This window comes from Microcaecilia unicolor, chromosome 14, assembly GCF_901765095.1.
Source record: "Microcaecilia unicolor chromosome 14, aMicUni1.1, whole genome shotgun sequence".
In the NCBI taxonomy this organism is placed as follows: domain Eukaryota; kingdom Metazoa; phylum Chordata; class Amphibia; order Gymnophiona; family Siphonopidae; genus Microcaecilia; species Microcaecilia unicolor.
In genome coordinates, this window is record NC_044044.1 from 54,772,830 (window position 1) to 54,793,375 (window position 20,546).

At 45.1% G+C, this 20,546-nt stretch overlaps 1 protein-coding gene across 9 annotated transcripts in view; it reads right to left on the reverse strand.

Moving 5' to 3' along the window:
* CADM3 (cell adhesion molecule 3) overlaps nt 1-20,546 on the reverse strand; it is a 656,955-nt gene that overhangs the window by 355,881 nt on the left and 280,528 nt on the right. The window contains exon 1 of one of the 9 annotated variants that reach the window (XM_030187820.1): nt 3,926-3,972. The exons of the other annotated variants lie outside the window; for them this stretch is intronic. The gene's annotated coding sequence lies outside the window, so the exon portion shown is untranslated. Of the gene's footprint in view, nt 1-3,925; nt 3,973-20,546 lie in introns of those variants that run through there. 9 annotated transcript variants of the gene reach the window in all.

Genomic DNA, 20,546 nt, shown 5'->3' on the forward strand with positions numbered 1-20,546 from the left:
TTCAACAATTCATCTAGAACACTCTTTTCTTAGGTTTAAATCACTTCTTTTTTGTGCTGGCATATGGCCACAGTACCGATCATCATCTTTCTTTCTTTCTTTTTTTTTTTTTTTTTCTCTTTTTCAAACTTTATTTATTAATTTTAAACAATGATCATCTTTCTCTTTTATTTACTATTTCCTTTGTGGGTGCAGCTGATTCTCTAGCCACACTGCTTGAGTACATAAGAACAACCATACTGGGTCAGACCAATGGTCCATTTAGTCCAGTAACCTGATTCCAGCAGTGGACAATCCAAGTCCCAAGTACCTGGCATAAACCCAATTAGTAGCAACATTCCATGCTACTAATCTGAGAGCAAGCAGTGGCTTCCCCCATGTCCATCTCAATATAACAGACTATGGATCTTTCCTCGAGGAACTTGTCCAAACCTTTTTTAAACCCAGATACGCTAACTGCCGTTACCACATTCTCCTCCGACGAGTTCCAGAACTTAACTATTCTTTAAGTGAAAAAATATTTCCTCCTATTTGTTTTTAAAATATTTCCATGTAATTTCATTGAGTGTCCTTTGGTCTTTGTACTTTTTGAAAGAGTGAAAAGTCGATTCATTTTTACCCATTCTACACCACTCAGGATTTTGTAGACCTCAGTCATATTCCCCCTCAGCTGTCTCTTTTCCAAGCTGAACAGCCCTAACCTCTTTAGCCTTTCTTCATATGGGAGCAGTTTCATCCCCTCTATCATTTTAGTTGCTCTTCTTTGAACCTTTTCTAATTCTGCTATATCTTTTTTGAGATATGGCAACCAGTATTGAATACAATACTCATGGTGAGGTCGCACCATGGAGCGATACAGAGGCATTATAATATTTTTGGTCTTATTTTGCATCTCTCTCCTAATAATTCCTAGCATCCTGTTTGCTTTTTTGGCCAATGCTGCACACTGGGTAGAAGATTTCAGCATATTGTCTACAATGACACCTAGGTCTTTTTCTTAAGTGCTTACTGCTAAGATGGACCCTAGCATCAGATAACTATGATTCAGATTATTCTTCCCAATGTGCATCACTTTGCATTTGTCTACTTCAAATTTCATCTGCCATTTGGATGTGCAGTGTTCCAGTTTCCTAAGGTATTCCTGCATTTAAAAAAAAAAATAATTTAAAGGATGTCTAAGCTTGAATGTTTGTGGTCTCCTTTACCATTTGACAATTGTTAGAGCCCTTCCCTTACCGATTCCCATAGCGAATCGGTAAGGAACGGGCATGCATCAAGGAAAAGGAATGCAAATGAGCTGCTCGTTGTAGCTCACTTGCATTCTCTATTCCATCGGTAAACAGTCAGCCAGTCGGCCGGGTCAAGCATGCGAAGAGCAGCCAAGTGTTATGTTGGCTGCTCTGTGCATGCCAAGGACATCCTTTATGGACATCCTTCATAAAAAAAAAAAAAGGACGTCTCTGACAAGCATCTGCTGCACAGAGGCGGTGGAAGGGGCCCCCGAGCCTAGCTGGAAGCAGGAGCCTGGGCACGTGCGTCAGAGATGGAGAGCTGCCACTCCGGATTGCACTTGGAGCAGAAATGTGAATGATGACAGGAGCACATGTGGCCTTGAACCCAGCTCTGGCTCTCCAGGCAGAACAATGAAGGGGGGGAGGGGGCAAGAGATGTGAGTGTGTGTGTGTAAAAGATCACAAGCCCCCTTCGCTCTACCTCCAGCAGCAAGTTGCAGGGGACCGAGAAGGACGTCTCTGCCGAGGCACACCTTCTCTCCTGCATCCCGCATCTGCAAGCCGGAGATCGGGGAAACAATCTCTCTCCTGTCCGCAGCATGTCCGATGCCACTCCTCCAGGTCTCTCTCAGCCAATCACAGCGCGTTTAGCTGTCCCTGGTGTCAGCTAAATGCGCTGTGATTGGCTGAGAGAGACCTGGAGGAGGGGCATAATTGAAAGACGTCCAAATAGAGTCAGAAAAGGTACCACCTCCACCCTCAGCCGCAGCTCATTTTACAAAAAAAAACTCAAATAAGGTTGTTGTTTAAGGACCTGACAGACCTACCAGATGCTCGGAAAGGTGCTCAATAGAAGGGTGAGAAGATAAGAGACTTCCAGGTCTCTCAGCTGACGTCCAAAAAGGCTGTTTTTATTATTTGGGGGGGGGGGGGAGGACGTGCAAAAAGGACGTCTTTTTGGATGGGTGTCCTCAACTGCACTCTCCTGCTAGGATCGAGCTGCATCACAGCCTTCCTGCAGCAGGCCGTGTGTGGCGTCTTCCTTTTGGGTGGCACAGGTTTTTAGTAAAGGACGTCCAAAAAGAACGTCTTTGGTGTGTGTGTGGGGGGGGGGGGGGGGGGGTTCCCAGGTGAAGGACGTCCAAAAAGGACGTCCCTGACTACATTTTTTTTCTTCCGATTTGCCCCAATGAGAGGTGTAGACCTCACGTTAGTTTTTTCACGGTAAGGGGATCGGAAAACCGTAGTGCATCTCATTATAATAGCCTTGCAATAGCCTTTGGATCATCTGCATTCCGTTTTCATTAGCTGCTACCGTGATTGGAAAATGGCTTGGAGAAGCCTTTAGTGCATGCCACTGTTTACTGCTTGCTCGTTAATGGATCATTAAGTTTTAAGTTTAGTGCATCTGGCCCTGAGTTCCTTTCCTTGTTGTTTTTAGTCTGTACACCAGTGGCGTTCCTAGGGGGGCTGACACCCGGGGCGGATCACTGATGCACCCCGCCCCCCGGGTGCAGCCCCCCCCCCCTGGATGCAGCGCGACCCCCCCCCCGGGTGCACGCCACTGGGGGGGGGGGGGGTGCCGCGCGCACCTGTCCTTCGTTCGTTCCATGCTCCCTCTGCCCCGGAACAGTCCTGTTCCGGGGCAGAGGGAGCAAGGAACGAATGAAGGACAGGCATGGGCGGCACCCCCCCCCCCCCCCCAGCGGCGTGCACCTGGAGTGGACCGGACCGCGCCCCCCCCCCCCCAGGAACGCCACTGCTGTACACAGCTTAGATCTGCTTGTCATAAGAGGCAGTTTAGAAATTTTTAAATAAACATAAGCTGCCATGCTGGACAGTTGGACGGATAATAAATACTGTGTGAGCAGGGTTTTTGATGATGTGCTCTGTGTGGGTAACCAGATTTAAGTTAGTTTTAAGAAAGTTTTGTCTCTGGTGGGTGAAGTCTGACTGAGTTAGTGTTAGTATTAATTAAATTCTTGAGCTCACATTTGGCTTTGGTAAACAGAAGAGGCCTTTTTCTGTGTGAAGCTGAGACTGGAAAGCGAGAGACAATTTTACTTATACAAGAACAAACATTTATTTATGAAGAATAAAATATTTCTGAGTAACAAAAGAAGGTTCATTTGTTTGTGCATTCATTGTCTTGTACTTGAACTTGTCAGACAGTTTTGGTTCTGACAATGTTGGAAAACAGTCTTGTGTACAAATCAGAGAAATGTCTGACTGAGCTGAGGTCAGAGAGAAACATAAAGGTTACTGTAAACAAGTGAGAAAGGTGAAGAGTGAATGTGGAGCATGGAAATAAAGGAACACTGTAGAAAGATGAAGGGATGGGAGAAGTCAGGGTTCCTAATCATCCATTTCTCTTAAAGGGTATAGTTAGACAACTGTAACACTGGTGAAGAAGAATATACAAAAAAATTACAAACAAACATATAGGGAGACAGGTTTTCCTTCTTGTGTAAAGTCAGGAGAGTAGGTGTCTATGAAAGGGGAATGTCTACCTGTGAGAGTCCTGACATCGTTGGAAGCCAATGAGGCCTGCTAGCTAGCCAACACAAGAGAGTTGGATCACAATAAAAGGGCTGAGGTATTTAGAACATATGCACTATCAGGACAGGACCATACACAGAAGTGTAAAGAAATAGAGAGCACAGAGAGAACAGTGAAGAAAATAAAAAACATACTTGCTGGAAAGCTTGTGGCAGGATGGATTCTGAACCTGTAAAACAAAACAAGAAATAGAATTTAAAGTATCTGGCTCCTGTGCTGTTTTATCAGACTGCATTACAAACTTTGGGTATTATATACAAAGGGATATTTGAAGACTTTTCATGTGAACCATTAACAGATATAACTTGAGAAGCACTCTAAAAGTTGTAGGACTCCTGAAGCAGGTAATGCAAGCTGAAACACAGTTCAGTGCCTCTGGAGTGCTTTTGTGGACTTCACTTAGGGCCCTGTTTACTAAGGTAGGTTAGTGTTTTTAGCACGCCTACACTTAGTGCGAGCACTAACCATGTAACATAGTAGATGACGGCAGAAAAAGACCTGCACGGTCCATCCAGTCTGCCCAACAAGATAAACTCACATGTGCTACTTTTTGTGTATACCCTACCTTGATTTGTACCTATCCTCTTCAGGGCACAGACAGTGTAGGTCTGCCCAGTACTATCCCCGCCTCCCAACCACCAGCCCCGCCTCCCACCACCGGTTCTGGCACAGACCGTATAAGTCTGCTCAGGCGCCTATAGGGATATAGTAGGCACAAACATGGTTAACACGTATACATGGCTAACGTGCGTTAAAAATCTTAACATGTGATCCTAAGTGGTGCTTGTTGGGTTGGGGCAATAGGAGGGGGAAGAGATGGCAATGCAGACTAAAACGAATGGGTATGGCTGCGGCGAAAGCTATGGTGGCCTTACATTGGAAACAAACAAAGGGCCCCACGGGGAAGGATTGGGTGGAGAGGCTTAAGATAATAGCGGCTATGGAAAAGATGACGGACAGGCGTAGAGGGAGATATTGTTCCACTGCTGATGAATGGATGCAATTGGAGACACTCTTTACTGGGAACATAGAGAGTAGGACTGTTTAAGCAACAGTTTTGAAGGGTGGGAAGGGTGGGGGGGGGGAGGGAAAGGTGGGGGGGAGGGAGGGGGGGAGGGCGAAAACACTTGTGGAACTGGACTGAAGTTTACCTGGTTGGAAAGTTGGGGGAGTCATGGGCTCCAAACTGTTGTTAAATTGATTGATGTTCAATAAAATTTATAAATTAAAAAAAAAAAAAATCTTAACATGCCTTTAACGCTGCTTAGTAAACAGGACCCTTAGAAGGCTATGTGTCCGTCCCTACTTTAGTTTCCCTGATTCTGCGCTTCTACGAAGGGTTGGTTCTTCTTTTTGGTTGTTTGAATTAATTTCACTGAATAAGTTTAGTAGAACATTCTCTTGAATAGTTGTAATTATACTTATCTGTAATGGTTCTTATGTCATTGTCTTATATTGTAACTGAGATTCCGAAACAGATTGTAAAAGTATGGTTGATATTTATTGGATTATAACTTTGTAACATCCTACTGTTAATATTACAATAAACTTAATTTTAATGTTAAATCTCCCAGTTGGCGTTGAGTTTTTCTGGGAAACTCCTATCATCGGCCATGACTCACTAACATCAATTTTATTATCTAGTGTAATACCTAACCCCATCACCAGGGGGAGCAGTAATGCAGTAATAGGAGGCATCAGCAGGAGATGGTGTTTTATGAAGGCTCTCCCTGGTGCTGCTGGACGGGAGGCCACTCAGCGGGAGATCCTGATTTCTTGGAGGGAAATGACCTGCGAAAGCGGGAGTCTCCGGGAGACTTGGCAGGTCTGCTGCTGCGTCCCCCTCTGTCAGTTTCTTTTGTGGTCAGAGCTACACAAGGCCCCATTTGTGAGAATTTTAAAATGTACTTACATTATAATGGCATTCTACGTGTTTGTTTGCCTAAGGTCATTTCCCGCCAGGAAATCAGGATCTCCCGCTGAGTGGCCTCCCATCCAGCGACAGCAGGGAGTGCCTTCATAAAGCACCATCTCCTGCTACTGCTGATCCCATGCCCCACAGCAGCAGGAGGTGATGTTTTATAAAGGCATTTCCTGCTCTTCATTAACAGGGGAGCAGATATTTCTACTACTACTACTACTACTATTTAGCATTTCTATAGCGCTACAAGGCATACGCAGCGCTGCACAAACATAGAAGAAAGACAGTCCAGCAGCAGTACAGCCATTACCAGTGGGTTTCCTGAAGAAGCTACCACGAAACGGGTCTGTCGGGACCACACTGTGCTATGCTGGGATATCGTGGCTGCTATACGAACATTGCATTACCCAGATAAGTCCCGAGTATTTTTATATTTTTGCTGCAGGATTATATTAGATGGGCTTTTGAGTGAACATGTAAAGAGAAAATTCATTATTAAATACCATAAAATTGATTTGCAAGTTAAAATATTTTTAAAAAATCTTTTTTTTTTTTTTTTTTTGGGGGGGGGGGGGGTTGGGATCAGTGATTACTTTTTCACTGTGTGCCTCTGAGTTATGAGAAGAAGAACTTTGTGTTTTTCTTGTCACAGTATGCTGAGATCACTTTCCTCCTCTAACCAGAGTGTTGTTGAGCCTTCACCTTTAAATTTTGAGTAGTTTCTTGAGACCACTCCTATAGCCACTGGCTGCAAATCAGCTATGTTGGGGGTGGAGCAATAGGTGGAGCTAGGGGCAGACCCTAAATCTCCTGCTGAGTTGTTGGGCCCCCTTGGCAGCTTTGCAGCAGGTAAGAAGTGCTTCTCACTGACTGAAGGGCAAAGCCCAGGGAGAGAGAAGAGTAGACAAGCAGCAGTGGCTCTATTCCCTTCTCCCCCAACATATGCTTATCCAGGGCACAAATCTGCCTTGAGAGCCACTGAGTTATACACCTTTGAGAGGATGCCGCCTAACCGTTTGTACCCTACACATGTGCCTAATTTACCTATGCCTTAATTCTGCCCTAACTATAGTTAAAGAACCAAATGTCAGTATAATGCACAGTGAGATAAATTTGGAAACAGCAAAATTTAATTATAGTAGTAGCATAAGATGATATGCAGCAGAGAGGGTGGATAATGGTGGAGAGGATCAGATCAGATAAGCAGCATAAAATGTTTTGTACTTTTTTGGGATCTTGCCAGGTATTTGTGACCTGGATTGGCCACTGTTGAAAACAGGATGCTGGGCTTGATGGACCTTTGGTCTGTCCCAGTATGGCAATACTTACGTACTTATGTATTTATAAAGTATTTACTCATATGAACTTATCCTCAGAGAGGAAGTGCCTTACTGCAGCTACTCATTATCAGTCAGGTCCTCCACAGTGTGGGAATTTCTGATGGCTCATGATCAGTTAGGGGTCCACCTTTCTGAGAATCCTGCTAGAGACAGCCAGAGTCCCATACACTAAGACTCAGTGACGATCCTAGGTCGGCTGCCACCCAGGGCGGATCGCCGATTCGCACCCCTCCCCCCCGGCGCAATGACACCCCCCGGTGCATCAACCCCCCCCCCCCCCATGGGTGCATTCTTAGCTGCTGGGAGCAGCCGCGCAGCTCTCGGCTCCACTGGCTCCCTCTGCCCCAGAACAGGAAGTAACCTGTTCCGGGGCAGAGGGAGCAGGGAACCAGCGGAGTCGACAGGTGCGTAGCTGCTCTCTGCACCCCCCTCCAGCAGCGTGCACCCGGGGCGGACTGCCTCCACCGCCCCGCCCTTGGTACGGGTCACAATAAGTTAGGGGACTCCAGTTATCAGAATTTTGCTGTACACAATCAGGGGTCCAATGTTTTGAAAGTCTCCCATTCACATGAATATAAGTACATAAGTAATGCCATACTGGGAAAAGACCAAGGGTCCATCGAGCCCAGCATCCTGTCCACGACAGCGGCCAATCCAGGCCAAGGGCACCTGGCAAGCTTCCCAAACATACAAACATTCTATACATGTTATTCCTGGAATTTTGGATTTTTCCAAGTCCGTTTAGTAGCGGTTTATGGACTTGTTCTTTAGGAAACCGTCCAACCCCTTTTTAAACTCTGCTAAGCTAACCGCCTTCACCACTTTCTCCGGCAACGAATTCCAGAGTTTAATTACACGTTGGGTGAAGAAAAATTTTCTCCGATTTGTTTTAAATTTACTACACTGTAGTTTCATCGCATGCCCCCTAGTATTTTTGGAAAGCGTGAACAGATGCTTCACATCCACCTGTTCCACTCCACTCATTATTTTATATACCTCTATCATGTCTCCCCTCAGCCGTCTCTTCTCCAAGCTGTATAGCCCTAGCCTCCTTAGTCTTTCTTCATAGGGAAGTCGTCCCATCCCCGCTATCATTTTAGTCGCCCTTCGCTGCACCTTTTCCAATTCTACTATATCTTTCTTGAGATGCGGCGACCAGAATTGAACACAATACTCAAGGTGCGGTCGCACCATGGAGCGATACAACGGCATTATAACATCCTCACACCTGTTTTCCATACTTTTCCTAATAATACCCAACATTCTATTCGCTTTCTTAGCCGCAGCAGCACACTGAGCAGAAGGTTTCAGTGTGTTATCGACGACGACACCCAGATCCCTTTCTTGGTCCGTAACTCCTAACGTGGAACCTTGCATGACGTAGCTATAATTCGGGTTCTTTTTTCCCACATGCATCACCTTGCATTTGCTCACATTAAACATCATCTGCCATTTAGCCGCCCAGTCTCCCAGTCTCGTAAGGTCCTCTTGTAATTTTTCACAATCCTGTCGCGATTTAACGACTTTGAATAACTTTGAATATGACACTCATTCACAGACCTCACTCTCTTTCTCCTTCTATATGAGGTGTACACTTACACTCCATCCCCACGGAGAGAATCCAGTACGGTGAGTTGTTATGCTTATAGGGACCACCTACTGAGAATCCTCTGATACACTGAAGAGTCACACTCAATTACAGGCCCTACATTTTGTGTATCCTCCTGTACCTTGAGGTTTCTCTTACTTCCTCTACCTGTTATTTCTTCCTGTAGCTATTGGCCATCATTTTCTACTTAGTGATAGTTTTCAACAACACAGTTTAGTGGGTGCAATGTTAATTAAGTATAGATGGATGTTTTTGGAGTTTGCTTCCTCTTTTTTGTATAGATATTGGACATCACTTGTGAAGGCCTCATCCTTTTGGCAGTAAGGGCTCCCTCAGTAATCGGGCAGAGCTGATTACCGCTGGGTTAGCGCTGTGCTAGAAATTATAGAGGTATTTTTCATAGCCCCAGAAATGGCATGCACTGAAGGTGGAATTACCGCCGGGAGCCACGTTGGGCCAGTGGTAGTTCTGGGTTGCCACGTGACCCTTTAGTAAAAGGACCCCAAAATGCTGTGCATCCTATTTTATACCTATGAGCCACTGATAATATGCATTAGCACATGCTAACCTTTAGCAAAAGGGTCCCTTAGAGAAGGGGTACCTCATTTTCTCAGCTGAAAAGGATTAGCTCCAACCCAACCCTGCAATGATACTACTCTATGAGAGACCAGGAAAGCAAAGTTGAATAAGATCAAAGAAGACATTGGGGCCGATATTCAACGCGTGGAAGGCAATCCGCATAAGTGATCGGCACTAAGCCTGGATATTCAATTCTGGGCCGTTTCCAGCAACTGGTGTTGACTATCCAGGTTTATTGCAGCCACTAAAAAGTTAACTGGCTATGCCGATATTCAGCACTAACCGATTAACTTTTTAGTGGTCAAAGACAGGCCTGATATTTAAGCAGCCTGTTTTGACAGCTCAACATAGTCGGTTTAGCCCTGAATATCCATGGTTAGGCACTTAAACTCTATTTAACCGACCAGGAGCTGTTCCTGGCTGGTTAAGTTGTTTTGAATATCAGGGGGCCTCTGTTTATTCTGATTTCAAGCCAAACATTTGCAAGGAAACTGTAAAAGGAAAGAAGCGTCAAGAGCTAAAACGTCCGCAGAGCAATAACATTTTCCTCTGCTCCTGTGAAGCTTTGCAGAGATCAGGAAAACTGCAAGGGACCATTATTCAAAGGATTTATGCTCCTAACTTTGGGCCCCTTTTACCAAGCTATGGTAAAAAGGGGCCTGCAGTAGCGTTGGTATGTGTTTTTGACGCACACCAAGGCCCCCTTTTACTGCAGTGGGTAAAAGGCTGGGTTTTTTTTTTTTTTTAAGGAAATGGCCCTGCACTAATCACAGAGATTGGTGTGTGCCCATTTCTGGGGGGAGCCCTTACTGTCACCCATTTAGGTGATGGTAAGGGCTCCTGTGCTCTGATTACCACCAGGTAAGCCCCAGCACAACAAAAATACAAAATATTTTTGTAGTGCTGGAAATGGCACCTGCTGAGGGTGGGAACTACCATCACAGCATTCACTATGGTGATTTGTCTTGCTAAGCCATTGATTTGAATTGCTGAGTATGAGCAGCTTTTAAGTTCAGGGATGCTTCGGCATTTTTTTTATTAGATAACTGATTGCTTTTAGCAGCACTTCTATAAAGGGCTTTTCTAGTACCTTTCAACATTTAGCATCTAGAGTAATCATTCACTTTGACCCCTGAGGACATGCCAAAACATGGTCCGTGCTGAGTTTGTTCCATTCTTGTAGGCCTTTTGTGATTTTTTTTTTGTTTTTTTGTGTGTTTTTTTACTTTGGATCTCACTCTTTTGTCACTCGTTCAACAACTGTGATCTGAAAAGGGGTGCTCAAAGAGGGACAAGGAGGAACTAGCATATTAAAATCAACAGGTAAAATTCTCTGTGATGAAAATACATAAAATAAAGCCGAAAGGGCTCAGCACAATGAAGATCAGTCACACCCATCTCTCATTAGGATTTCATTCTATCCCCTCCCCCCCACCCCCCCTTAAGAGGACATTCTCATCTGTGACAGACGCTTCAGAAAAAAAATGAACAGGTATCAAGTGCTATTGGGCTATTGTATGTAATGAAAGCAATGGCTAGGGGAGGGCACTGAACAACTGTATGGGATGATGGGATGGAACACAGGGATACAAAGCCTGTCACCTCTAGGACTGGAGGGTTCAGGAGATGGACACGGGATACAGAGCCTGCTACCTGTAGGACTGGAGGGGCTCAAGAGATGGGCACAGGGATACAGAGCCTGCTACCGGTAGGACTGGAGGGCTCAGGGGACGGACACAGGGATATAAAGCCTGTTACCTATAAGACTGGAGGGCTCAGAGGATGGACACATTGGTGAGATGAATATTGACACCACTCCGGCCAATATTCAAAACAATTTAATTGCCCGGGAATGGCCGCCGACCAGTTAAATCGCTTGTTTGCAACTATACGGTCATTTTCAGCAGCACTTAACCAGTTATCTTTGCTGAAAACTAGTGCCAAATTCAAAATCGGCTAACTTGTGGGCATTCAAGGGGCGAAGTCAGGTTAAGTGCCAATATTCAGCCACTCGCTGCATAAGTAAACAGCTTACATCGGGCATCATAAATAGCAATTCTATTTTTAAGTGATTTAGTTTATGCAGGCAAGAGCTGAATATTGACTTAGCCAGCTATGTGTTAGTCTGCTCAACCCCCCCCCCCAATTATTCAATGCCAAAGCCCGTACAGAGCCCAACACTGAATATCCGGAAATAATGTCGGCAGTGGGCAGCAAAATGCTCACCACCACCTGCTGAATTTTGGGGGGGGGGGGGACTGTGTCTAATTACAGAGGAGCCCTATACTGCAAAAACCGAGAAACAGAATGGTTACTTGGTATACTGAAAACTGACAAAACTAAACATCAAAACATGGAATGGTGTGAAATAACATAGTAGATGATGGCAGATAAAGACCTGTATGGTCCATCCAGTCTGCCCAAAAAGATAAACTCATAGTATAGTATGATGTGATACTATACTACCAGGCTCATTTTTGAAAGAGATGGATCGCCCAGATCAGTATAATCAAAAGCCGATTTTGGGCATCCCCAACTGCTTTCTGTCGCAGGGACGACCAAAGATCACTGGGGGGAGGGGGGTGTTGGAGGCGTAGCAAAAGCGGGAATTGGGTGTGCCTAACACATGGGCATCCGTGACGCATAATGGAAAAAAAAGGGCATCCCTGACGAGCACTTGGACGACTTTACATGGTCCTGTTTTTTTACGACCAAGGCACAAAAAGGTGCCTGAACTGACCAGATGATCACCGGATAGAATCGAGGATGACCTCTTCTTACTCCCCCAGTGGTCACGAACCCTCTCCCACCCTCAAAAATATCTTTCAAAATATTTTTTGCCAGCCTCAAATGTCATACTCGGGTCCATCACAGCAGTATGCAGGTCCCTGGAGCAGTTTTAGTGGGTACTGCAGTGCACTTCAGGCAGGCGGACCCAAGCCCATCCCCCCTACCTGTTACACTTGTGGTGATAAATGTGAGCCCTCCAAAACCCACCACAAACCCACATCTAAGTGCCCCCCTTCACCCTTAAGGGCTATGGTAGTGGTGCACAGTTGTGGGTAGTGGGTTTTGGGGGCTCAGCACACAAAGTAAGGGAGCTATGGACTTGGGAGCAATTTCTGAAGTCCACTGCAGTGCCTCCTAGGGTGCCCGGTTGGTGTCCTGGCATGTCAGGGGGACCAGTGCACTACAAATGCTGGCTCCTCCCACGACCAAAGGGCTTGCATTTGGTTGTTTCTGAGATGGACGTCCTTGGTTTCCATTATCGCTGAAAATCAGAAACGACCAAGTATAAAGACGACCTAAATTTCAGGATTTGGGTGTCCCCAACCGTATTATCAAAACAAAAGATGGACATCCCTCTTGTTTCGATAATAAGGGTTTCCCCGCCCCTCCATTGGGACGTTTTGCGAGGACACCCTCAGCAAAACTTGGGCGTCCCTTTCGATTATGTCCCTCTATATGATCTTGATTTGACTTGTCTTTGCCATTTTCAGGGCACAGACCATAGAAGTCTGCCCAGCACTGACCTATCTGTCCAGTTACTGAAACGGAATTTGTACAGCCATGATCAGGTCACAGACCATAGAAATCTGCCCAACACTGGCTTCACTTCCCAGTTACTGGTGTTGCCATCTAATCACCGCTAAACTTGTTTGGTTCTATACCTTCTAAACAGGATTGCTTTGTGTTTATCCCACACATTTTTGAATTCCGTTACTATTTTCATCTTCACCACCTTCCATCGGAGGCATTCCAGGTATCTACAACCCTCTCTGTGAAAAAGTACTTCCTGACATTATTCCTGAGTCAGCCCCCCTGCAACCTATTGGTTTCTTTGTAGGTTAATACCTTTCAAATATTTGAATGTCTGAATCATATCGCCCCTGTCTCTTCTTTTCTCCATGGTATACATGTTCAGGTCATCAAGTCTCTCCTCATATGTCATGCTACACAAACCACATACCATTTTGGTCGCTTTTCTCTGAATTGCTTCAAGTCATTTTACATCCTTAGCAAGATATGGCCTTCAAAACTAAAATGGGGCCTCACCAATGACTTGTACAGAGGCATCAACACCTCTTTTTTTCTGTTGGTTATACCCCTCTCAATGCAACCTAGCGTCCTTCTAGCTGTGGCCACAGCCTTGTGACATTATTTCATCACCTTGAGATCCTCAGTTACCATCACCCCAAGGTCCCTCTCCTGAGTTGTGCTTATCAATCTCTCTCCTCCTATTCTCATACATCTCTTTTGGATTTCTGCACCCCAAGTGCCTCACTCTGCACTTCCTGACATTAAAATTTAACTTAAAAATAAATAATAAGCGCAGTGTCCTAAAGCTAATATGTCAACAATCAAATAAATTAATAAATAATAATAGTGAAAAGGAAATGTGCTCAGTTGATATGTATTCAAACCATTACAACCTCAGCAGTTGATTGGTTGAACCAGAGGAACCATCATTGAACACTTGACATTCCTTCAAACTTAAAGAAATTAAGGACACCTTCTATAAATTCTATCAGGGGTTGTACCAGCTTGAAGAAACAGCAACACCACAAGAAACCCAGGAATATCTAACACAGGCAGTACTCCCGAGGGTGACAGCTATGGAGGCAGAGGCATTATCAAGCGAAATCACCTTACAAGAGGTACAATGGGCCATCCAGGACCTGCTGAATGGGAAAGCACCAGGTCCCGATGGGTACACAAATAAATTTTACAAAAAGTATAGCAAAATCCTGGCCCCGGTATTGGTTCGAGTGTTTAATGAAATGGACCCTCACTTAGAGTTGCCATATTCATTGCCGAAGGGTTACAAGGTAAAGTTTGCCTATTTGAGGATGATACTAAGATTTGTAACACAGTGGACACCCCGGAGGGAGTGGAAAACATGAAAAAGGATCTGAAAAAGATAGAATGGTCTAAGCTTTGGCAATTAAAATTCAATGTGAAGAAATGCAAAGTGATGCACTTAGGGAGTAGAAATCCAAGAGAGGCGTATGTGTTAGGCGGTGAGAGTCTGCTAGGTACGGATGGGGAGAGGGATCTTGGGGTCATAGTATCTGAGGATCTGAAGGCGATGAAACAGTGTGACAAGGCGGTGGCCGTAGCTAGAAGGTTACTAGGCTGTATAGAGAGAGGTGTGACCAGCAGAAGAGGTGTTGATGCCCCTGTACAAGTCGTTGGTGAGGCCCCACCTGGAGTAGTGTGTTCAGTTTTGGAGGCCGTATCTTGCTAAGGATGTAAAAAGAATTGAAGCGGTGCAAAGAAAAGCTACGAGGATGGTATGGGATTTGCGTTACAAGACGTATGAGGAGAGACTTGCGGACCTGAACATGTATACCCTGGAGGAAAGAAGAAACAGAGGTGATATGATACAGACGTTCAAATATTTGAAAGGTATTAATCCGCAAACAAACCTTTTCCGGAGATGGGAAGGCAGTAGAACGAGAGGACATGAAATGAGATTGAAGGGGGGCAGACTCAAGAAGAATGTCAGGAAGTATTTTTTCACGGAGAGGGTGGTGGATGCTTGGAATGCCCTCCCGCAGGAGGTGGTGGAGATGAAAACGGTAACGGAATTCAAACATGCGTGGGATAAACATAAAGGAATCCTGTGCAGAAGGAAGAGATCCTCAGGAGCTTAGCCTAGAATGGGTGGCAGAGCTGGTGGTTGGGAGGCGGGGCTAGTGCTGGGCAGACTTATACGGTCTGTGCCAGAGCTGGTGGTGGGAGGCGGGACTGGTAGTTGGGAGGCGGGGATAGTGCTGGGCAGACTTATAGGGTCTGTGCCAGAGCTGGTGGTTGGGAGGCGGGGATAGGGCTGGCCAGACTTATACGGTCTGTGCACTGAAGAGGACAGTACAAATAAAAAAGTAGCACATATGAATTTATCTTCTTGGGCAGACTGGATGGACCGTGCAGGTCTTTTTCTGCCGTCATCTACTATGTTTACTATGTTTATTGCCTCTCCGGACATATTGTTTAACCAAACACAGATCATACTTTTAAAAATTATACAACTCACAATGCTATAGCTATATCTACATGCAAGATTGATATACAATAATGGAACCATACAAATGTACAAAACTAAAAGATTATAAATATGCAAATTATCCCCCACTGAAAGCGTAATATTTATCTGATCATATTTAGATGACTTCTCCTTTTACTGACTTGCCCTATTTGAGACTGACGCTTCACATTATTCTGGTTCACCTGTCACGTATCCCCAAACATTGAATCTAGAAGCTTAACGCTCCCAGCACTACCATAACTCAAGAATGTCCCCTTGACTCTGGCTGAGTTTAGCAGTATTGCATTTTCAAAAGGGAACCTATTGAACCAAAATAATATAAATCTCAACACAATAACCTAATAGCAAACAAATCTAAACATCTTCACAAAACTAAAGAAATACAAACAATGAACTCAAACTTCTGTCTCAGATGCTTAACCAGCAAGTGCGCAGAAGCAAATTTAAAGAGCCAAATTATTCAAATGATGCCCCCACATATTCCTCAATCCTAATCACACCCATTCAATATCCTTATTAAGTCCATAGGGTTGTAAGGTATTCCTTGAGAAATGAATCACTGTTCTTTGTGAACCAGAATCTCAGCAAGGGAACCCCCCCCCCCCCCCCTCTCCGATCAAAGGTAACCTACAGTACCATAAATCGCAAATCCACAATTGTATGATTGTGTTCCAGCCAATGAGATGCTAAACAAACCTCCAATTTTGCAGTCTTAGTGTTACTAATGTGTTCCCCAATATGTGTTTTAATCGTAAGCAATGGTTGACCATTGTACAACAAACCACAGGGCCAGCAGACACAATACACCCCCCCCCCCCTGGAGTTACAATTTGTCTTGCTTTTCAAATGGAAACGATGCGATCTCTGAGGCATGTAAATCACTGGATACTGTATTTGGATCCAGGTCGGGACCAGTATAACTGAGAGGTCGTTAGCAAATTAATCCACACTCTCCACTCTTCACCAGCACTCAAAAACTCAGACCAGGCCAGAATTAGAGTTTTGAACCAACATTTATTGGAAAAAAAAGCCTTTAAGCAAAAGGAACATGGCTGATGGAAGCTGAAGACCCCAGACTGAATGTTATTTGTTCACCTGGTTATACACTTTTGCACTGTCCTTGAGTTGGCCAGAAAGGGGGAGAGTTTCTATTATGTATGAAAGTTGGTTAAATATTAATTATATGGATCATCATTGGAGAAAGGGTTGGAATATTTATTGGTTGGTATTGGTTCTCCAACAACTAAGATGTTGGTGTCTTTTTAATATATCAAATCCATGATCGTACAATTTTTATTTATTTATTTTATTTAGATTTTGCTCACATCTTTTTCAGTAGTAGCTCAAGGTGATTTACACTGAGGTACACTGGGTATTTTTCTGTCCCTGGAGGGCTCACAATCTAATTTTGTACCTGAGGCAATGGAGTGTTAAGTGACTTGCCCAAGGTCACAAGAGCAGCAGTGGGATTAGAACCGGCAACCTCTGGATGTCAAGATTGGTGGTCTGATCATTAGGCTACTCCTCCACAATGAATTCATTAAAATATTTAGTGGAAGAATTATGCATCGTGTACATTTTCAGAATAGTGTTATATTGGGTGATTTTAATTTATATCTGGATGTTGTTAATGATGGTTTAGCAAATCACTTTAAAGATCTTTAATGGTCTCTCACTCAGGCCATATTTATTGACATCTACTTTGACCAATACTAGATAAGGTTGTTGATTTATCTATTTCACTATTAATCTGGTCTGATCACTAGAATTTGGGCCCTGTTTACTAACACTAGTGTTTTTAGTGCACGCTAAACGCTAATCACCCATATGTTTCTATGGGTGATTTTAGTGTTTAGCATGCACTAAAAATGCTAGCACACCCTTAGCACTGCTTAGTAAACAGGGCCCTTTACTTTTTTTGTACTGGAGGGAGATCAAGCACATTTTGAGGACAGGGAAGGTTTATGGAAAAGAAGTTGTGATGTGATATGCATAAATTTAAATTCAATGCTGGCTCAATATTTAAGACATTAGCCAAGTAGCCCCACTGAAGTATGTTAGAAAGGTAGTCACCATCTCACCATGGTTAACTTCTGAGTTAAACTTAAAAAAAAACCCCTGGAATGTAGGAAATTAGGAGGTGCATAATCGAACGCGGACGCCCATCTCCATGGGCGACTATCTCCGAGGACAGGTATGCAAAGGGGCGGGACAGACCGTATTTTCAAAAAAGATGGGTGTCCATCTTTTGTTTCGATAATACGGTTGGTGCCGGGCAAATGCATCGGGTTTGGGCGGATTTGAGATGGGCGGTATCAGTTTTCAGCGATAATGGAAACCGAAGCCGCCCAGCTCAAAAACGAACACATCCAAGGCATTTGGTCATGGGAGGGGCCAGGATTCATAGTGCACTGGTCCCCCTCACATGCCAGGACACCAACCGGGCACCCTAGAGGGCACTTGTAAAAAGTAAAAAAAAACAGTAAAATACCTCCCAAGTCCATAGCTCCCTTCCCTTGAGTGCTGAGTCCCCCAAATCCCCCCCCCCCCCCCAAAACCCACTCCCCACAACTCTACACCAGTACCATAGATCGGTGCTGGGGCCGATTCTGTTCAATATATTTGTGAGTGACATTGCCGAAGGGTTAGAAGGTAAAGTTTGCCTATTTGCGGATGATACTAAGATCTGTAACAGAGTGGACACCCGGGAGGGAGTGGAAAACATGAAAAAGGTTCTGAGGAAGCTAGAAGAATGGTCTAAGGTTCGGCAATTAAAATTCAATGCGAAGAAATGCAAAGTGATGCACTTAGGGAATAGAAATCCACGGGAGACGTATGTGTTAGGCGGGGAGAGTCTGATAGGTACGTGCGGAGAGAGGGATCTTGGGGTGATAGTATCTGAGGATTGAAGACAACGAAACAGTGTGACAAGGCGGTGGCTAGAATGTTGTTAGGCTGTATAGAGAGAGGTGTGACCAGCAGAAGAAAGGGGGTGTTGATGCCCCTGTATAAGTCGTTGGTGAGGCCCCACCTGGAGTATTGTGTTCAGTTTTGGAGGCCGTATCTGGTTAAGGATGTAAAAAGAATTGAAGCGGTGCAAAGAAAAGCTACGAGAATGGTATGGGATTTGCATTACAAGACGTATGAGGAGAGACTTGCTGAACTAAACATGTATACTCTGGAGGAAAGGAGAAACAGGGGTTGATATGATACAGACGTTCAAATATTTGAAAGATATTAATCCGCAAACGAACCTTTTCAGGAGATGGGAAGATGGTAGAACGAGAGGACATGAAATGAGATTGAAGGGGGGCAGACTCAAGAAAAATGTCAGGAAGTATTTTTTCACGGAGAGAGTAGTGGATGCTTGGAATGCCCTCCCGCGGGAGGTGGTGGAAATGAAAACGGTAACGGAATTCAAACATGCGTGGGATAAGCATAAAGGAATCCTGTGCCGAAGGAATGGATCCTCAGGAGCTTAGTCAAGATCGGGAGGTGGGGCTGGTGGTTGGGAGGCGGGGATAGTGCTGGGCAGACTTATACGGTCTGTGCCAGAGTCGGTGGTGGGAAGCGGGACTGGTGGTTGGGAGGCAGGGATAGTGCTGGACAGACTTGTACGGTCTGTGCCAGAGCCGGTGGTTGGGAGGTGAGGATAGTGCCGGGCAGACTTATACGGTCTGTGCCAGAGCCGGTGGTTGGGAGGAGGAGCCGGTGGTTGGGAGGCGGGGATAGTGCTGGGCAGACTTATACGGTCTGTGCCCTGAAGAGCACAGGTACAAATCAAAGTAGGGTATACACAAAAAGCAGCAAATATGAGTTATCTTGTTGGGCAGACTGGATGGACCATGCAGGTCTTTTTCTGCCGTCATCTACTATGTTACTATGTTATGGGTGAAGGGGGGCACCTACATGTGGGCACAGTGGGTTTGGGGGGGGGGTGGAGGGCTCCCATTTACCACCACAAGTGTAACAGGTGGGGGGATGGTGGGCCTGGGCCCAACTGCCTGAAGTGCACTGCACCCACTAACAACTGCTCCAGGGACCTGCACACTGCTGTCATGGAGTTGGGTATGACATCTGAGGCTGGCATACAGGCTGGGAAAAAAAAGTTTTAAAAGTTCCTTTTTTTTGGTGGAAGGGGGTTAGTGACCACTGGGGGAGTCAGGGAAGGTCATCCCCGATTCCCTCGGGTGGTCATCTGGGCAGTTGGGGCACTTTTTGGGACTTGTTTGTGAAAAAAAAAGGGTCCAAAAAAAGCAGCCCAAATTCTCGCTACTGCCACCCTTCTTTTTTCCATTATTGGCTGAGGGCGCCCACTCTCTTCGGCTGATAAACATGCCCCAGTCCCGCCTTCACCACGCCTCCGACACGCCCCATCAACTTTGTTCGTTCCCGCGACAGACTGCAGTTGGAGGCGCCCAAAATCGGCTTTCGATTATACCGATTTGGGCGCCCATGGGAGAAAGGCGCCCATCTCCCGATTTGGGTTGAAATATGGGCGTCTTTCTCTTTCGAAAATAAGCCTATTGGGGTCCTTTTACTAAGCTGCGGTAAAAAGTGGACTGTGGTATTGCTGGACCATTTTTTACCACGTCCAGGAGAAAGGGCATTTTTTAAGGGGCCGGAAAATGGACATGCGCTAAAGTTGAAACCAGCGTGCATCCATTTTTGGCCTGAGATCTTCCCGCCACCCACTGACCTAGTGGTAAGGTCTCATGCACTATCCACACGGTAAGCATGCAGCTCGCCAACTGCTGTTTACAGCCAAGTAAGTGGACCACTGTAGAAAATAGAAAATTATTTTCTACCACGTGATTCAGTGCCACACCATATTTGGAACTGCTGCTCGTCTCAAGTGCTAGCCAGGCGGTAGTGCCGATTTGGTGCGCGCTGTACACATGTACACCCTTTCGCAGCTAAGTAAAAGGGCCCATAGAGAGGTTATGGTTGCATACTAGACTTGATAGTGGTAGTCTGAAGTGGAGGGATAGTATTAGATATTATAAAAAGGAGATCCAACCAACTATAGTAGTCGACCTTTAGATACAGTAGTTTTTCTCTGTTCCTGGAGGGCCTCCCATACAATATGAAGGGGTTTAAATGGAATTTAAAATTGGGTCCCTTATGTGAAGTCCATTTCACAGACCACTAGGCTGCCCCTCTGCACTGTTGTTATGTCTATAAGGCCAGCTCATTAGAAATGCTTGTTTGGCTACATTTTTCCCTGGGACTATTTTTTTTAATGGATGTATTCAGC